The sequence below is a fragment of the Pygocentrus nattereri genome, chromosome 12 (assembly GCF_015220715.1).
Source record: "Pygocentrus nattereri isolate fPygNat1 chromosome 12, fPygNat1.pri, whole genome shotgun sequence".
Taxonomy (NCBI): Eukaryota; Metazoa; Chordata; class Actinopteri; order Characiformes; family Serrasalmidae; genus Pygocentrus; species Pygocentrus nattereri.
Genome location: NC_051222.1, coordinates 23,366,974 through 23,384,398, shown reverse-complemented (window position 1 = coordinate 23,384,398; position 17,425 = coordinate 23,366,974). Strand labels below are relative to the sequence as shown.

The following is a 17,425-nucleotide window of genomic DNA, read 5'->3' as shown; positions in this document are numbered from 1 at the left end:
AACCCAAACCCTTCAGTAATTGATCTGGACCATGCAGAACTGCTGGCAAGTGGGAAACTTAAACGCCTTTATCGATGGTTTCTATAAGGCAGGCATTACTGGTGCTGGAACAAGCGAATGATGAAGAGCCTGAAGAAACACGCACACTCTATGCCTCAGAATCCATGCGATCACATTGAATACGTCATGCATGTCTAGGTAGTTTACTGCTTCCGAACACGTTTTGCATTTCGCCAAGCTTTCATCAAGCTTTCCATCTTTTTCATAAAACCGGAAAAGGTATCCACCCCTTGGCGTGCATTCCAAAAAATTAATATCAGGCTACCAGTAATGGTTAATAAAGATGTCATTGGATAACTGCACTAAAGAAAAGGCACTGAACAGTTATGTTTGGTGACTTTAGTCAAAATTAACACAGGGACTGTAGACCGACCTTAGGTGACCACACTGGTGTTGCACAAAAATTTAGAAGTACACAGAAGAATACTCAAGTTTTATTATTTCAAGACAACTACAGGAACCTGGCAGGTTTGCGTGTCAGATGAGGCCGTTTTAGATGAGCTAAAGAGTGAAGTTACCAGAGCTGAAGGGTACAAACACGAACGCTAATCGGCATCTTTTCTCTTCAGTGGACGATGTGCCAACACGTTTGTTCATCACAGAAATATATTCCCATTATTTCTGGACCTAGCTAACATCAACTAGGGCAGTTAGTTTAGACAGTGATAGAGCTACACTATCTCTGCCTTTACAGTTACATCCTTAAAAATAAAAACACATTAAGGCACAAGCGCAATAATTTTTTATTTTATACACACACTTAATTTGATCTGCTTTAGATTTTAATCTGCTTTCAATTCTTTGTTATAAAATGTTTTCTGCGTAAACAAATGCAGAATTAGACTTCCTTTGATTATTTTTAAACGAATGCTAAGAAATTATACATGACCCACTTTTAGAAACGGAAATAAACAGAACATCGCTAATCAGAGTCCATACAAGCAAGGCCAAGTGGAGCTTAGCTTTAGTTGGGAACTTCACCACAGAGAAAAATAGCCTCACCTGCTACTCTTAGTGAGGAAGCAGTGCATACATTATAGTTCACTGAAGTTCTTCTCTTACATGCAGCACATTTAAATGATTTTAAAATGATTGTTTTGTGATTTTTTTTTAAAAACTCAACTAACCTAGGTGACACTTTTGTTGGCTCAATCAATATAATAATTCACAATTTACGGAATAACCTTATTTAAACTCGCATCAAAATATCTTGGACAACATAAAACAAAAAGGTTTAACAAAATAGTACAAGTACAAAAACTAACCCCTCCCCCACTGCAGCATAGTGCTCACACTGCAACTGCAAACGTGGAAAGTTACAGGCATGGATCGTACCACTCTCACAGTGAAGAGGGGTGTGGAATAGCACAACTCAAATTTAGCACAAGAGGGAGCAAGAAAAAAAATTCCCATGATCCTTCACAGACTATAAACCTGTAGCCTGTAATTAATTAGGCGTAATTCTTTTTTTAAAAATCTCCAACAACATGACTTTCCTCCACACATGCACAGGAAATCGAGGCTCTCCTTTGTGAACATGAGAGCACCATGTTTAGCAATGCGGGTAAAAAGGCACAAAGCACAAGCTCCTCCTTGTACACAACCCCTGATCGAGTGATCTCACAGAGCAAGTGAATCATTCCAGCCTCTAGATTTTTCTACAGTAGATGACATGTTTTAATCCACTGAATTCCCCAGACAATGGAGCGTGTTAATCTCAACATTGTCACACATTTTACAAGATGCATCAAAATTCATCTTCTAATATTAGAAACAATCTGCACATAAGCCAGTTGGAGAAAACTGATTAGATTACACAACAATTAAAAAACAGATTAATAAATAATAAAAGATTACTAGTTAACCAGGAAAAGGCGCAAGAGTCAACATGCAAACAAGGTAGTAACCTAGCCTCTCCCAGACTAAAAAGCACACCGGTTGTAGGCTCAAGAGACAAAGAACTGGAGAAGAACCACTCAACTAGCAGTCATACTGTTGGGTAGAGCCCACTTCTCAGGTGTTGCTGGTAACGCCACAACAACATAACAACACTGGCACAGTAATAGTGCAAAGCACAACACTAAGAAGAAAAGGAAAAAGTAAACCAAGCACTGGTTCTGTCAACAGTAATCTCCTGATGACACATGTAAGAGGGCAACAAACAATCGGACACAACATAGAACGTTTTTATCTATAGCCAGAGACATGGCGTAAGGAAGACTAACCCCTCCCACACTGCTGCACAATGAGAGTGGAAAATTACAGCTAGCCATGGATCATACCATTCTGGCAAAGAAGAGGGGTGTGGAGCAGCGTATCTCAAACACAACAGTCGGAGCAAGACAAGTTCTCATAACTCTATTTAGGCTACAAACCCGTAATCTGTAATGAATTAGATCCCATTCATGTGCAAGGCTAAAAAACATGACCTACTACTATATAACTGCGTTATAGCTAGTGTTTGTGCAGATTCGGTAACGGCACGGCATAATCGCGGCTCTCCTTGCGGAGATATTTACACAATGTGTGTAAAACTTCTTTAACCAAAAGTTTCTTCTTACATAAAACCCCACCTCCAAGAGGGTTGTCTCCAACCACTAGCTTTTACCAGTGGTCAGTGGCGAGTTTCAACGCACTGATTTCCCCATTACTGGTCACCCAAAACAAGCTAACGTGTTAATCTTGTTCCACTCGTGCGAAAAGTGTGAAAGTCAAGATTTAAAATAAATACTAATTACTATTTAATATACATTTCCCTACCCGAAAACAAACAAAAAGTGATAGCAGTTTTCATTGTAAATGTTCCAAATCAACATTTTATATATATAATGTGTATGTGTGAGACGGGGATCTGAAGGGGGAGGGGGCCTTAACTTGTACCCTATGACATGCTTACAGGTGGAGCATCGGTTTTGAGGTGTTGCCGTTAACGCCACAACAGTGTATGACGACTGAAACAGTCATAAACAGAAATACAACACAAGGCACAACACAGACAAAAACAAGACCTGGTTCCACTTCTCATTACCAATCTTCAGAAAACATTTTCAAGAAAGCAAAACATACAAAACATATTTAAAACAAAAAATTACATTACAAACTGCAGAAATCTGTAGTCAGTAACAATGTTGTGTAAGCAAGAAGCCCAACCCCACCCCCACCCCTGCAGAGTGGAAAATTACAGCTAGCCACGGATTATACCATTCTCGCAAGGAGGGGGGTGTGGAACTGCACACCTCACACTCAACACAAGAGGGCGCAAGAGAGAATGCCATGTTTCTTTGCAGACTACAAACTCGTAGCCTGTAATTAATTGAGCCTAAAAATTTACACAAGCTCCAGGAACGTGACTTTGCTACTACATAAATGAGTAATCGCTACCGTTGATGCACAAATCCTATGACCTGTTAAATGGCGAAAAAGGGCACCATCTTGCAGGCACGTTTAAACAACATGCAAAAAAAAAATTGCGCTCATTTTATGATGTCAAAAGCAAGATACGAATATGAAAAAATATAAAACAATGAAATGATGGAAACGAGCAAGAAAATGTAAACATAAAAACTAACCTCTCTGAATTCTCACTTCCTAGTTAGCCATGATCAGTTGCGAGAGACAGCAAGTACTCAAGGTAGCAAGCTAGCTCCTCTCAGACTAAAGGCCACACGCTGTGCAGGCGCAAGACAGAGAGAACAGGAGGGGGAGGAGGCCTCAACTAGGACTCCACCACACGCTGCTGGGTGGAGCACACTGTTTTCAGGTGTTGCCATTAACACCACAACACAGTGTAAGAACACTGGCACAGTAACAGTGCAAACACACCACAAGGCACAACCACGAAAAAATGTCAATTAAGTCCTGGAGCTCATCAACAACAAGCAGCTTCACACTGAGGATTTCATGAGAACATAACACAGAAAACGTCTCTAAAATCAGCCTAAAACATCAATTATGACATTAAGTAGCTCCATCTGTGGCCAGACAACATGGCGTAAAGACACAGACTAACCCCTCCCCCGCTGCTGCACAGAGAGAGTGGAAAATTACAGCTAGCCATGGATCAGACCACTCTCACACAGGACAGGGGTGTTCAACTGCACAGCCCAAACTCAACACAAGATGGAGCAAGACTAGTTTTTGTTGCTTACATAAACTTGTAGCCTGTAATTAATTAAGCCAAAAGGTGTTAAAATCCTCCAAGAACACATCCTACTACTACTATATAACTGTGTAATAGATCATGTTTGTGTTGAGCCTGCTATGGCACAGCATATGGAGGCTCTCCCTGGTGTATGAGAGCACGGTCTTGCAGACACCTTTGAACAAATGTGCAAAAACTTTGTCCTTATACACAACCCATGTTTCAGTCATCTCAACAAGTACAGCTCCAAGCTCTAGAGTCCACTGAATTTCATCCAAGATAAGCTAACGCCTCATTGTTTTCATGCATTACTGTCAGAAGACAGTGTTGAAGAGGACAAGACAGCCTTTTCTCTAAATTACAATAAAAACACTGCACACTACAAATAAATCTGTAGTGAAGAACAACACTAAGGAAGCAGACTAACCCCTCCCCCACTGCTCCACAAAGAAGTGGAAAATTACAGCTAGCCATGGGCCATACCACTCTCACACAGGAGAGGGGAGTGGAACTGCGCAAGTCCAACTCAACAGAAGAGGGAGCAAGACATGTTTCCACCCAATTCCTTACAGACTATAACGCTGTAGTCTGTCATTTACTAGGCCTTAAAGCAACACAGGCAAAAAGACTTGAAGCCCAATCTCCTCCTTCACATACAATCCCTGATCTAGTGATTTCACAGTGAGAATAAAGGGTGTCACCCCAACTGCTAGCTTGTTTCCTATACAGCATGACTTACACTGAATTCTCATGACTGGCAGCCCAAGACGAGCTAAACAGGTCAATGCACCGAGTTTTATTACACGCTGAAGATGAGCCGTGTCCGAAGTCAATGCGTGCTCATAGATTTTAAAAAATAAAATTACATCGCAACGAATGATGTATGACACTGTCTCTATCAATAACCACAGAAAATCAAGGCGAGGAAAGGAACGAAAAAGATTAACCTCACTTACTAGTTAGCCATGATCAGTTGCAAGAGGAAGTATGCACTCAAGGTAGTAAGCTTGCCTCCCTCAGACTAAAGGGCACAGAATATGTAGGCGAGAAAGCCAGCCAGAACTGGAGAGTGAGAACTCAACTCTGACTCCAACATATGCTGTCAGGTGTTGCACACTAATCAGGTGTTGCTAAAGCACCGTGTAAAACACCGTCACACTGACTATGCTAATACAACAATGCTGCATTAAATTAAAATAAACCATGGAACATTAGGCCCTTGATCCAAGTCAGTATTAGGCTTCAGACTACATATTATTTAAGAGGGAAAACAAACTAAATCTGTACAAATGACTTTAAAAATATCACATGCACACAAGACGACAAAACATGCTGTAACACAGAAGACTAACCCCTCCCCCACTGCTGCACAAAGACAGTGGAAAATTACAGCTAGCCACGGATCGTACCACTCTCACACAGGAGAGGGGTGTGGAACTGCATGGCTTAAACTCAACACAAGAGGGAGCAAGATAAATCTGTCCATGGGAGTGTCAGTCGAATATCACTTAGAAAATGACCTTACTTCGCTGCCATGATCTATTTTCTACTTGGGTTAACATGCATTTAGCAATCTAAATACACAGCCCAGCAAACAGCAATATGCTCTCACAGCTGCACTCCTGCCCAGGCATACTGATATCAGCACACTTTGCTCCTGTGATCCAGCTGCACATCTGCCATATGCGGTTTTCATTTTCCTTATATACAAGTGATCTCAGAGAGAGTAAAGCGAATCACTCCAACCACTAGCTTTTCCCTATAGCGACTGACTCCAGTGAATTTCACCCAATAAAAGCTAACAAGTAAATCTCGCTGCCTTCATGCAAGAAGCAAGCGCATTATGTCCAAAAGCCCTGATGACAATTACATGTAAATAGCGAAACAAAATGTCTGAAATCACTACAAAAAAAATCGTATAGCCTACTTTTGTGCTGTATCTATAGTCAAAAAAGGATTGCTTTAAAGCAGAAGACTAACCCCTCCCCCACTGCTGCACAGAGAGAGTGGAAAATTACAGCTAGACACGGATCATACCATTCACACATAGGACAGGGGTGTGGAACTGAGTCAAATGAGCTTTCCCTCAATTCTTTACAAAAAATAAAAGCTGTAGCCTGTCATTTATTAGGCCTTAAAACAGGGACAAAAGGCATGAAGCAGAACCTCTACCTTTCACAATCCCTGATCCTGCGGTCTCACAGTGAGAGTAAAGTGGGTCACTCCAACTGCTACCTTTTCTATGGAGAATGACTTACACTTAAAATTTTCATGGGCAGCCAACCGAGACAAGCTAAATGTTAATTGCACTACTTCTGCTTTTACGCTAAAAGTGTGTCCAAGGTAAGGAGTTTTTTTTTTTTTTTTAATTCCCTTCACTTTTCATTCTGAACATTTTGATCACACAAAACCATTGAATTCTGTGTAATACAAATCAGGAACCATAGAAATCAGACAAGAAACTGCCCTCAAAAAATACAGATTAACCTTTCTTAATTCTCGCTCACTAGTTTGCCAAGACTACTTGCAAAAAAGTATGCGCTCAGACTAAAAGGCACATACAGGGAGAGACAGGGAGAACTCAACCTGGACTACGACTTCCGCTGCCGGGTGGAGCACAGTTTTCTGGTGTAGCTCTACAAACCACAACACACTTTAAGATCCACTCACCAACAACGTAACTACAACACATTGCATAACACTGCAGCAGAAAAAACAAAACCTTCATGAAGCAAAATCAAGCCCTGATTCAGACTGTATTCAGGAGCATAAAAGTACTGAATATAGCTAAAATATTGTACAAAAAAAAAGGCTCCATCTGTAGTTAAGAATGCTGTAAGGTCGAAGACTAAACCCTCCCCCGCTGCTGCACAAAGAGAGTGGAAAATTACAGCTAGCCATGGATCATACCATTCTCACACAGGAGAGGCGTGTGGAAATGCACACCTTAGACTCAACACAAGAGGGAGCAAGACCGAAATCTTTCTATGGGTGTGTCAGTCGTAAAATCTCTTAACCTTTCAAAGCCATGATCTGTTTTTCACTTAGTTTAGCATGTTCTTAGAAATCTAAACACATAGTGCAGCACATCATGTCTCTAAGAGCAGTGAGCGCAAAGGACAACTTCACTTCAAATAACCTTCAAGCAAGCTGATCATCTGGTGCGATAGTGAAGTACCATCAGAGGTCCAGTGCTTTACTGAAGTAGATCTCATAGCAGAACTCATGTCCAAGCTTACTGATATCAGCACGTTTTGCTTCAGTGATCCAGCTGTATGTCAGCCATATAGCGTTTTCACATGTAGGCTTGTAAATTCTTAGAAGCCTGCAAACCAGTTGTTCCTCTGCTGACGTCTGCATCCTCAACAATGGTTCTGTGTTCCCACCCTGGTCTCTCTAAGACAAAGTGATTCCACGTAGTAGCACGTAAAACCGCAATCAATACTTCTCGCCCACAGCCAAACCTTTCAACAAATGTCATTTTAATGCGCTTTTCCTAGGTTTCGCATTTTCCCATAAAGTAAATAAGGCCTCAGATCAATATTGGAGCTTTATTGTGACAGATTGCAATTGTTATATAACTTGCAATATATTATTACCACATAAGTGGTCACTTTTACATGGCCTGCATTATTTTTTACCAAAATGATTAAAATGTTCGTTGGATCATGCGGATGCTTCAAATCATCCAACCATCCACAAACTCTCACCTGGAGCATCTGACTGTCAAGATGCTTACAGTACACAATTTTCTAATGTTCAGTTAAAAATAAATAAATAAATCATTTGTATATTTCAGCAAACCCCACCCATAAATCACCAACCCAAAAATTTAGGTTGGAGGTTATATTTGCAACATAATATTGAGTTTTGCAGAATAGATTGAAGGGTTGATCGGATATGTATTGGTATCGTCCAGTTTTCAGTCCAAATATGCAATCGGTGACGGGCTGATCTTTCTTTGCCTTAGCCTGTGAGATGACCGATGACATGTCATAAAAGCCATATCTCATTGGAGGCGCCAGAATATGCCTGCTGCACCGTTTAAGGTAGAATGGTCGAACAAGAAGTTGGCAAATAGGAAGCCAACTTCAGCTTCATCGTTCCGGTTTCACTAATGGAAAACTTTTCTTGAAGTGTATTACATACTTGGCTCCAATTTCACTGTAATCTCACTGTGTGAACATATAGAGCTGTAATTAACGCAGTTTGCTGTCAAAATTTTAAGGATGTTTTTGTTAGCACATTAGCATCTGAGTGTTAATCTTAGCTTGGCTTACACTGCACTAGCTTCATAACCTACAGGCATTGGAAAGGAATTGCGATCGCATGCCAGTTCTTTACACTGCATAGTTAAAAATCCATCTGTGAAGCAGGTGGACTGGTTTGTCCATTAAGTTGCGCTGGTTATTGCAAAGGCTATGCTAGTATGAGGCGCCAAATTATACCTGCTGCACAATTTAAAGCTGTCGAAAAAGAAGTTGCCTTCAGCTGTTCATCGAGAGTCGAAAGGCATGATGAGGAGGCTACTCTGTGCATGACAGGTGGGCAACAATAACTAACTTTAGCCGTTTCATAGAGCCTTAGGTCAGTATTGTTTTGTCCCATTTGCTAATCTTTGATAGCTAATCCCAACTCGTTAGCTTCACAGCAACTTTTTTTGTTCATACAATGTTTGCAAAGGGTTTTATGACCATTAATATCTAAAAAAGCACTGAAGGGAGGGTTGTATTTGTTGAGTTCAAATAGCAACAATCGTATTCAGAATCACCAACAGCACCTCTGAATGTGGCATCCAGCCCACCCTCGATCAGTACCAACTATCAGCCGTTTGTCAGTTTTGACCACAAAAGCACTGCCCCTCAATCACCAATATCTTCCTATGTTTTTTCTGAAATTTGTTCTTAAAGATCGTAAAGTCAACATCAGATTTCGTTCTTTAACTACAGAATCGAGTGAGAGTAGATTCAATTCTTAACTAAGAACAAATCCCAATTAAGGGGGGGAGGGAAAAAAAAAAAAAAAAAAAAGCACCGATAGGCCACGGATGGTATTATATACCTTGTGTTTAGTCTTGCAACCTAGACTTCTATCTGTCCGTATTATTTACCACCTATATACTACGGTTGTGCATGTTTAAACATGTAGTATTCAAATATCCCAACAAGTAGAGATATACAATGCTATTGATAAAACAAAAGCACAGATGGGTTAGCATTTGTTTATTGCATGCAGCTAGCAGGAGAAATTATCCATACCCGATTGATTCGTTATTTGCAAGCAAGCACACTCAAAATCCATTTTCATAAATGAGCAACATGTGAAGAAACAACTCTTTATGAAACAATGACATCAAAAAGAAAACCCTTTAAAGACAGTATAGGCCTTTGTTACCATGCCGCTATGTAGCCGTCTGTACACTAAGTCCAAAAATAATAAATAATTCAGGATTTATTTACTGCTTGCAAACACACAAGCCAACAACCTCATTGCCAGCTCACTGTGCACTACTATATTTATGTTTAACTACAGATTCGTTTATTTCTCAAAACATCTTTTATATGGTTCTCTCGGTCCAAATTTTCACCCAACAGAAGTCAGGGTTAAAAGGGGAAAAAGAATTTCTGGGCTTAGAGGTTACCCTTTCCCAAGTTGGCCAGGGAGTCCAGCCGAGTGTCAGTATGTGCTACTCATTACCAGATTTCTGTGGCAACAGGCTCCCCAGTGAAAGCAACCCAAAACACCGAGAAAATCCATCCAGCAGAGCCCAAAATGTGAGAAAATTCATCCAGCAGAGACTGCAGACAAGTCCCCAAAGGTTGCATGAAAGGTTTCAAAGTCCAAGCACTGCAACTTCCATTTAAATTAGCTCCATTTTCAAATCTGTCTAGGCTATATTAACACAAATCAATAGAGTCTGCTGTCTGTAACCATCACAGTGTTCACTCAGTTGAGGTTTGTTCTGGTAATCTCATGGACAAAGCAGATTCAAACACCTCTTCTCAAGCTTTCATACCTTGACCTACTTGTACGAATGTACCTTAGGCCTTCCTGTCCTGAGGAGCGACACAAACAGCAACAATTTAATTTAAAAGCGCTAAACACATTGCGCGTTTAAGCTAGCGGCTTTCATGGTATCACTCAGGTCAAAGCTAAACACACTTCCGAATGCACAGACAAACACGCAAAACATATAGAACATTAATGACTTGACCCCATCCCCCAAAAAGTGAAAATTCCAAAAAGTGCAAAATTAAACCCTCCAAAAATTTTAAATCCCATCTACAAATGTAATTTTAAGGCGTCAAACCAAAAAAGGACAAAAAACCTTGAATAATCCTTGCTTAAACGTAGGCCTTCATTAGCTTTATAAGCAGGAACGTGAGCCAAGAGCGTGAGCCTACGGTCCCACTATGGTCCAAAGAGCCACAATATGTAGGCGGAAGCAAGAAAGCAGGAAGAGCAGGAAGAGAAGGAGCAAGAGAGAGAGAGAGAGAGAGAAAGAACAAGAAAGGGGAGGGGGAGCTAGGACTCTACCATGTGCTTTACAGTGTTGTTTAGTTACAGCAGAACATGGTGTAGCAACACCCGCACATGATAAACCAACACAACACCCTAATCCAGAAGCAAATCACACCACACAAAAAAAAAAAAAGAAAAAAAAAGGCCATGAAACCTTGGGTCAAACCATCTAAAACAAATTTCAATTCAAATTCTAGAGATTAATATTTGTCAACAAACTAGTTCTAGATCATCTTTACAAACATTAGACTCCAAATGTGGCTTTAACAGAGGGCGGAAAACAGGGAACTGGAATGTGGCGGACTAACCCCTCCCCCACTGCCACATGGCAAGCACAGCAAAGTGTAAAATTACAGCTAAGCACAGAGAGCATACCATTTTTCCCCAAGCAGGGGTGCACCCTTCATTCTCAGCATGAGGGGGCGCACCACTGAAATCAGATGCTTCACATGACTAGAATGGTACCCAATGCTAAATCTGAAGCAAATAACATAACCCAACCAACAACGATGAAAAACTGAGCCCAAAAGCTGAAACGGACACACAAGCTAAAATACCACTCAGACCAAAATCTCTGCAAAAAAACAAGACATTAAAATTTAGGTGACAAGATGAACAATTCCCACCATGTCCAATCATCTGTTCATGCTAGCAGCTCCGCGACTCCAACAAGAGACAGCATAACAGCAACATGACCAATTTAACTAAGTGACAAACGGACTACATTCGGTACACCTAAAACACTTCATGAAGCCAATAAATCACGCAAATAAATTAAAGACACATATCAAAGAAGAAATATATAAAGACCTGCTACACAAAAAAAAATAAGTTTGGCTGAAAAAAGAAGTGTTAAAAAAATAATCTAGAATGTTAACCTGTGCGAGCTTCAGAAGCAGGCCATGAACATTCGCAAGAGAAAGAGCGAGAGCGTTTCTAGCTGACGTAGCGTGCTCAATATATAGGCGAGAGGACAAGGGAGAGCGAGAGCGAGAGAGAGAGAGAGAACAGGAGAGGGAGGGAAGTTCAGCTAGGACTCTACCATGTGCACTGGGGGGGAGGAGGACATTGTTTGTTGTCTTGCCAGCAACACTACAGCGGTGCTGAAGCTCTCGCACAGCCACGATCCCAAAGCCGATACCAGTTGCGCGATTACTCAGTATGACACATTTTCTCTCTCATGTGACAGCTTTAGCAACCTGGGGTCAGAAAAAGGAATTTAACCTGCAAACTCAAATGGTCATTTGAATAACTCAAAAATGTATAAGGGGAAAATTGAGATTACTTTAAAAACAAAAAAACAGCTCATGTGCCACTAAAAAGAAAAATGAACAATACACAGTAAGAAGGGGATCACCATCCCCTCCCCCACTGCAGCAAACTGCACTGAGCAAACAGGATGGAAAATTACTGCCAGTAACAGAACATACCATTTTCGCAAAGCAGAGGGGGTGACAGGATGCACTACTCTGACCCAACACAAGAGGGAGCAAGACAAATCCATCTGTTTATTAAATAAAGGACCAAAAATCGTTAAATCAACCACTCTCATCATAAGCATTCAACTATACAGCAGTACACAAATGTGTTTTTTCCAGTTAGTTCTAACCTGCACCAACTCTACAGCAGCTGTGCCCAACTCTGGTCAGTGTTGGAGTACCCTGACCCTGCACATTTTGGTGATTTCTCTGCACAAACACACCTGATCCAAGTAATCGGGTAATTACCAAACTCCCCCTGAGTTGAAATGGGTGTGTAACAACAGGCAACACTGAAATGTGCAGGGTAGGGAAAATCCAGGACCAGGGTTGAGATGCACTGGTCTGCAGCATGTATGGTCTTTAAAAAAATAAATAAATAAATAAATAAAAGTGCTAAAAAGGGTTCTTTGGAGCAATGTCGTAGAAGAACCTCTTCTGGTTCCCTCAACTTTTCACTGGATGGAATCTTTTATGTAAACGAGATGCACAAATGCAAATAACCTTTTTAAGGTTTAGCTAAGCCAAGAATCGTTGAGGAACCTTTGTTTTTAACAGTGCGGGTCAGAATATCCCAAATACATGCTTGCTACTATAGACACTGTTTGTGCATTCCTCAAAAGAATTGTGGATTCCGCCGACAGTCAGGCTGCCCCTTTGCCGGAATTAGTAGCAAACCTACGCAATGTAGTTCAAGGTCATTTTTAGCATTTATTGCAGACGTAGACTTTGTCGCAATATTAGTACCATTACTAGCTAGTACGCTAGATTTAAGCAGAAGCATTGTGTCTTAGATTAGAGATTACCTATTTTAGATCCGTCTTCTTGGGTTACATTTTGTCTCATGTTTCCTTGGTTTTCAACTGTAGAGGAAATAATGAGAAGCCAGTGCTTGTTGCCAATGCAGCATGTCCTTGGGAGACAACAGCTTGTAGATGTTCTGATTATGAGAACGTGACCTTTCCCAGCTGCCGTTCCACTCACTTTCTTGCAATACTTAACCAAAATATCATTACGTTCTAATATTTCATGCAATAGTCAATTCTGACCACACAGTCTTACTGGTAGAAAAGTGTCCATCAGATACAACAGCATTTTCTTTTTTAATGACCTACATTACTGAGCTACAGTTGCTAAGTAACAACTCTAAGCGACCAGCCACTTAGAGTGGAATATGTTTTTGATGAAAAAATATAAAATATATTTGAAACCATATTAAGGGCTTCTGTACTTAATTCAGTTCTTTACTTTGCAAAACTGCTGCATAAAATGTTATTTCGTGTTATTTCAAAAAATTGTTGCAGGTAAGAATCTGCATCCCAGCTGTGATGGCATAAAATGACGTCCATCCCCTCACTAGATAATACCTGATGTACTGCTACATTTTGGGATACCGGAGACAACTTTCTATTTCACTTCTTTTCATGTCTGACCATTTATTTAAAATGACAATACATACAGACAACTACAGAAATACCACAGATAACAGTAACCTTGCATAATAACTATAAAATTAAATCATCTTTAAAGAAGCATTTACTGGACCTGCACAATTGTCCTCTGTCGTCTTCTTTCCTCCTTTTTGTGTAATTCAACAGTTCGGAAGTTACATTTCTGTCCTAGTTTTTTTTTTTCAGCAGACAAGAAAACTGGGTTTCATTTAAATATTTAAACCAATCGCCTAACATAATTAAAATTGCTAGTTTAAAAATGAACAACTTAGGAATGGTTTGGTTTAGCATTGCTGCGTTACTGACATTCCATACTACACTCATTAATTAGCCAAGTTGCAGCTGCCAAGTAGGAATAAACTTGGCCTCTCCGAACAGCAAGACAAGACAAGCCTACAGATGCACTAGATCAGCATTGATAGGGAATAGGTCTGCAGCCATTTAGGCCTAGCCCTCACACTTGACGAATGGATAAGATCTGTTCATTTTATACGGACATCTCCGTAGGTCGTCTAATTCCAGGTCAGCCTGCAGCTGGACTTGTTTACCTTGGCTTTCACTTAGCTTTTTCATTGCAGATCAGTAAAGGTTGATGTTGCACATATGGAAACAAACATCCAGAGAGTCTGCTTGTTCAACATTCACAGATTTTCAGCTTCAAGGGTATCAGCTCTGTAGCATAATTCTCACTCGCACATTAATAAAGATGAAGCACAAACATGAAGGCATCTGGTCCACGCCCGTTGCTCTGGTGATCTCTTGAAGATCACTACTGCCACACGGCTTAAGCATGTCAGCTATAAATAATAAACTGGAAACCGAGAGATAACTGGATAACAATTGCAAAGTATAAGCCATAAGATATAAATATTCATCCTGTGCAACTGATCATTTCATCTACTGGCATGAATTCTGAATAAATTATCTACCAAGTCTCCCAAGTTCAGGAAGCTTAAAGAAATGCTTGCACACGTTTGTGCTTAGCACAAGGATAAACCAAATCTTCAAAAATTCTCTGGATAGATTTTAATATTACTGTTCAAATTTAATTCAATTCCTTTTGTACATGTAGGAATTACTACAGGACTGTTCACCTGCTTCTTCAATAACAGTCTTTGTGGATACCTGCTACATAAGGTATTATCTTTGATGTTTGGTCATCTTCGGTCACCAAACAAAGGGTTAACCACCTTCGACTGAGAAAGGTAGCTGCTCTTTATGCTAACAGTCATTTTCGTATGAATTAAATAGTGCTTTTGGTCAAGCCCTTGTTTTCAGGCTCATAGTAAAGCAAAACAGCACGTGTAAAGAGCAAACATCTAAAGTACAGCTTTAACCTATTACCAAACAACTGACATTAGAAGTAGGCCACCAGGATGAAAACAAGGAGCCAGTCTCGGATCGGCTTTGATTTAACCACAGGAGCGTCGCAAAACAAGGGAAAACGGTGGGGGAAGGGCAGTCTGAAATCTGATGCCGGGGACATACCAAAGGTTCAGGGACAGGGGGTGGGTAGGGTGGGTGGGAAGTGTTTGTTTTGTTGAGGAACATGTTTTTTCCTCACACATGACTGAGAAGTCATATGTAATAATACTACAAGAAACAGTGCACTCGCACTGATTATGAAAGCCCTTTCTTAAAAAAAAAAAGCAAATCTATTATTTAATGACAAAATAATCTGAGCACCAACCTAATACGCATGAACAACATGCTATGTTAACAGTCAAGCTTCATCCTTTGCCATGAGGTTATCCTTTCTCCCTTTTCCTGACACACACAGAATGTTGCATACCAAGCAGCAGGCATGGACCATACCATTCTCAGTATTTTGTAGGGGGGATTACATGTTTGCAACACCAGAGGGAGTAAAGCAAAGCTACGAAAACAGGATATTAAAAATAAATGCACACACAACATCAGAGGTAAAAAGATTTGTTGGGTGCACAAAATTGCACAAGTGTTGTACTGCTGCAGTGCACTGACACGCAGCTGACATGCAGCATTAGACAGAATGACCTCACTGAAACAAAGTGAACCCAACAGTTGAGCCTGAGTGAAAGCTACATTCACATGTACAAGTCAAGTAATGTTGGCTATCAGTGGTGTCAAGATAAGCACCATTGGCCAATCAGACATGCAGCTGAAACCAGTTCAAACCAGATGAGACTAGTTCCTCTCAGAAATAAACCCCTCCCCTCGCACTGTAACAAACAGCCCTGCTTCTGTGATCCCTTTTTGTATGAGTACTCAGCATGCTGGTTAGGTTATAGCAAGGTATTCTGGTTTTCTTTAAGAAATAATCTTCTAAATAAACTTGTAATAAAATTATCTATAGATTGTTGAGACTTCAACTAGAAGTAGTTGACAGATATAGACATAATCTCCAGAACGGACTGACAGAAGTCAGTATTGTTCCAACAGTCCTTAGAACAATGTTGATACCTACAAAATGAAAAGCTTCCAACAGCAGAAAACAGGATCTGTAGACACAAGCTGGTAGCTTTGAGAGAAGATTCCTTCAAGAGCCCTTCCCTTTAAAGCTACCATTTCATGCAGGCAGCCTTTCAGTGCAGTGACACAAAATGGCCACAAGCTCAGCCATAGCTTACGCAGCTGCTCAGGGAATCTGAATCAACAGCTGACAGAACAAAATGCAGAAATCCCCAGCACTTTGATTTCATTTCTGATTCTCATCAACTTCCCATTAATGAGATATTTGGTCCAAGACAGTTCCTCTGAGTTCTTTCAAAAGTGTCGTTTTATCCTTGTCCATCTCACCTGTACTTTCACAACTCATGTTGTCTTGCTATTCTTTCTCTTGATGCATCCTCAGTGGTCACTACTCCAAAAATGGACCCAGCTGTCTTTGCTTAAGCAAGGTGCATTAGTTGGTTACATTAGTAGGTTTGCCATCCTTTTTCCCCTACAGTTGGCTTGTTTTTTCCTGTATATCCTCGGGACCATGTAAGGAAAGTTGCAAAGGATAATTGAGGCACCCAATGGCTTTGCAGTTCCTGTGTAATTCTGCACAAAAGGCTTCAGCGCTACAGGATGGGGGTTCTTAAGAGCCTGTAAAAATCTTGTGCAAGTGCTTCTCACAGAGGTGGGAAAATAGTACTGGTCCACATGATGTTGCAACAATGCTAATTCTGGCAATAGCCAATTTTCCCTACCTCTATACCTCTCCCTCTTATTTGGATGTTTACCTTTTTTGTGACTTTTTTCATGATATCCTAGCCATACTAGCTCTATTCGCTAAGAGTTGCACACCAGGGGGCAGTGAGCACACTTGCCCAGAGCAGTGGGCAGCCCTATCCACGGCACCTGGGGAGCAATTGGAGGTTTGGTGTCTTGCTCAAGGACACCTCAGCCATGTACTGTCGGCGCTGGGGATCAAACCAGCAACCTTCTGGTCACAGGGCCAGTTCCCTAACCTCCAGCCCACAACTGCCCCTTTTATGGATCATGTGAACATAAAAGAAGTTTCAAATACCAAGAGGAGTCTGAAATCATCTTGCATCCCTATGTAACATCTCAGTATCTTTGTTTGTACTGCCACTTTTGCCTCAATTTTAATCAAGTAATATATGTATTGATACTTAATGCTCATGAAAGGTCCATGTGTACGCAACTTTAACCTCACACATATTATAAACAAAGGCTGTTCTAAAAACTTTGCCCATCATTTGTGTCCCACTGGGTGAATAAAGCACACCGTGCCTGGTCCCCGATGATTGCCATTTGCAATGTAGTTGGTAGATAGCTGTTTAGCT

The 17,425-nt window shown here is 40.7% G+C and overlaps 1 protein-coding gene across 8 annotated transcripts in view; it reads right to left on the bottom strand.

Annotated features, from left to right (window-relative positions):
- Positions 1-17,425, bottom strand: part of LOC108428237 (activating transcription factor 7 interacting protein) — a 52,157-nt gene that overhangs the window by 13,850 nt on the left and 20,882 nt on the right. Inside the window, exon 1 of one of the 8 annotated variants that reach the window (XM_017699094.2) lies at positions 11,602-11,707. The exons of 5 other annotated variants lie outside the window; for them this stretch is intronic. The gene's annotated coding sequence lies outside the window, so the exon portion shown is untranslated. Of the gene's footprint in view, positions 1-3,629; positions 3,682-10,529; positions 10,640-11,601; positions 11,708-17,425 lie in introns of those variants that run through there. 2 more of the 8 variants (XM_017699096.2, XM_017699097.2) reach the window with 2 other exon arrangements.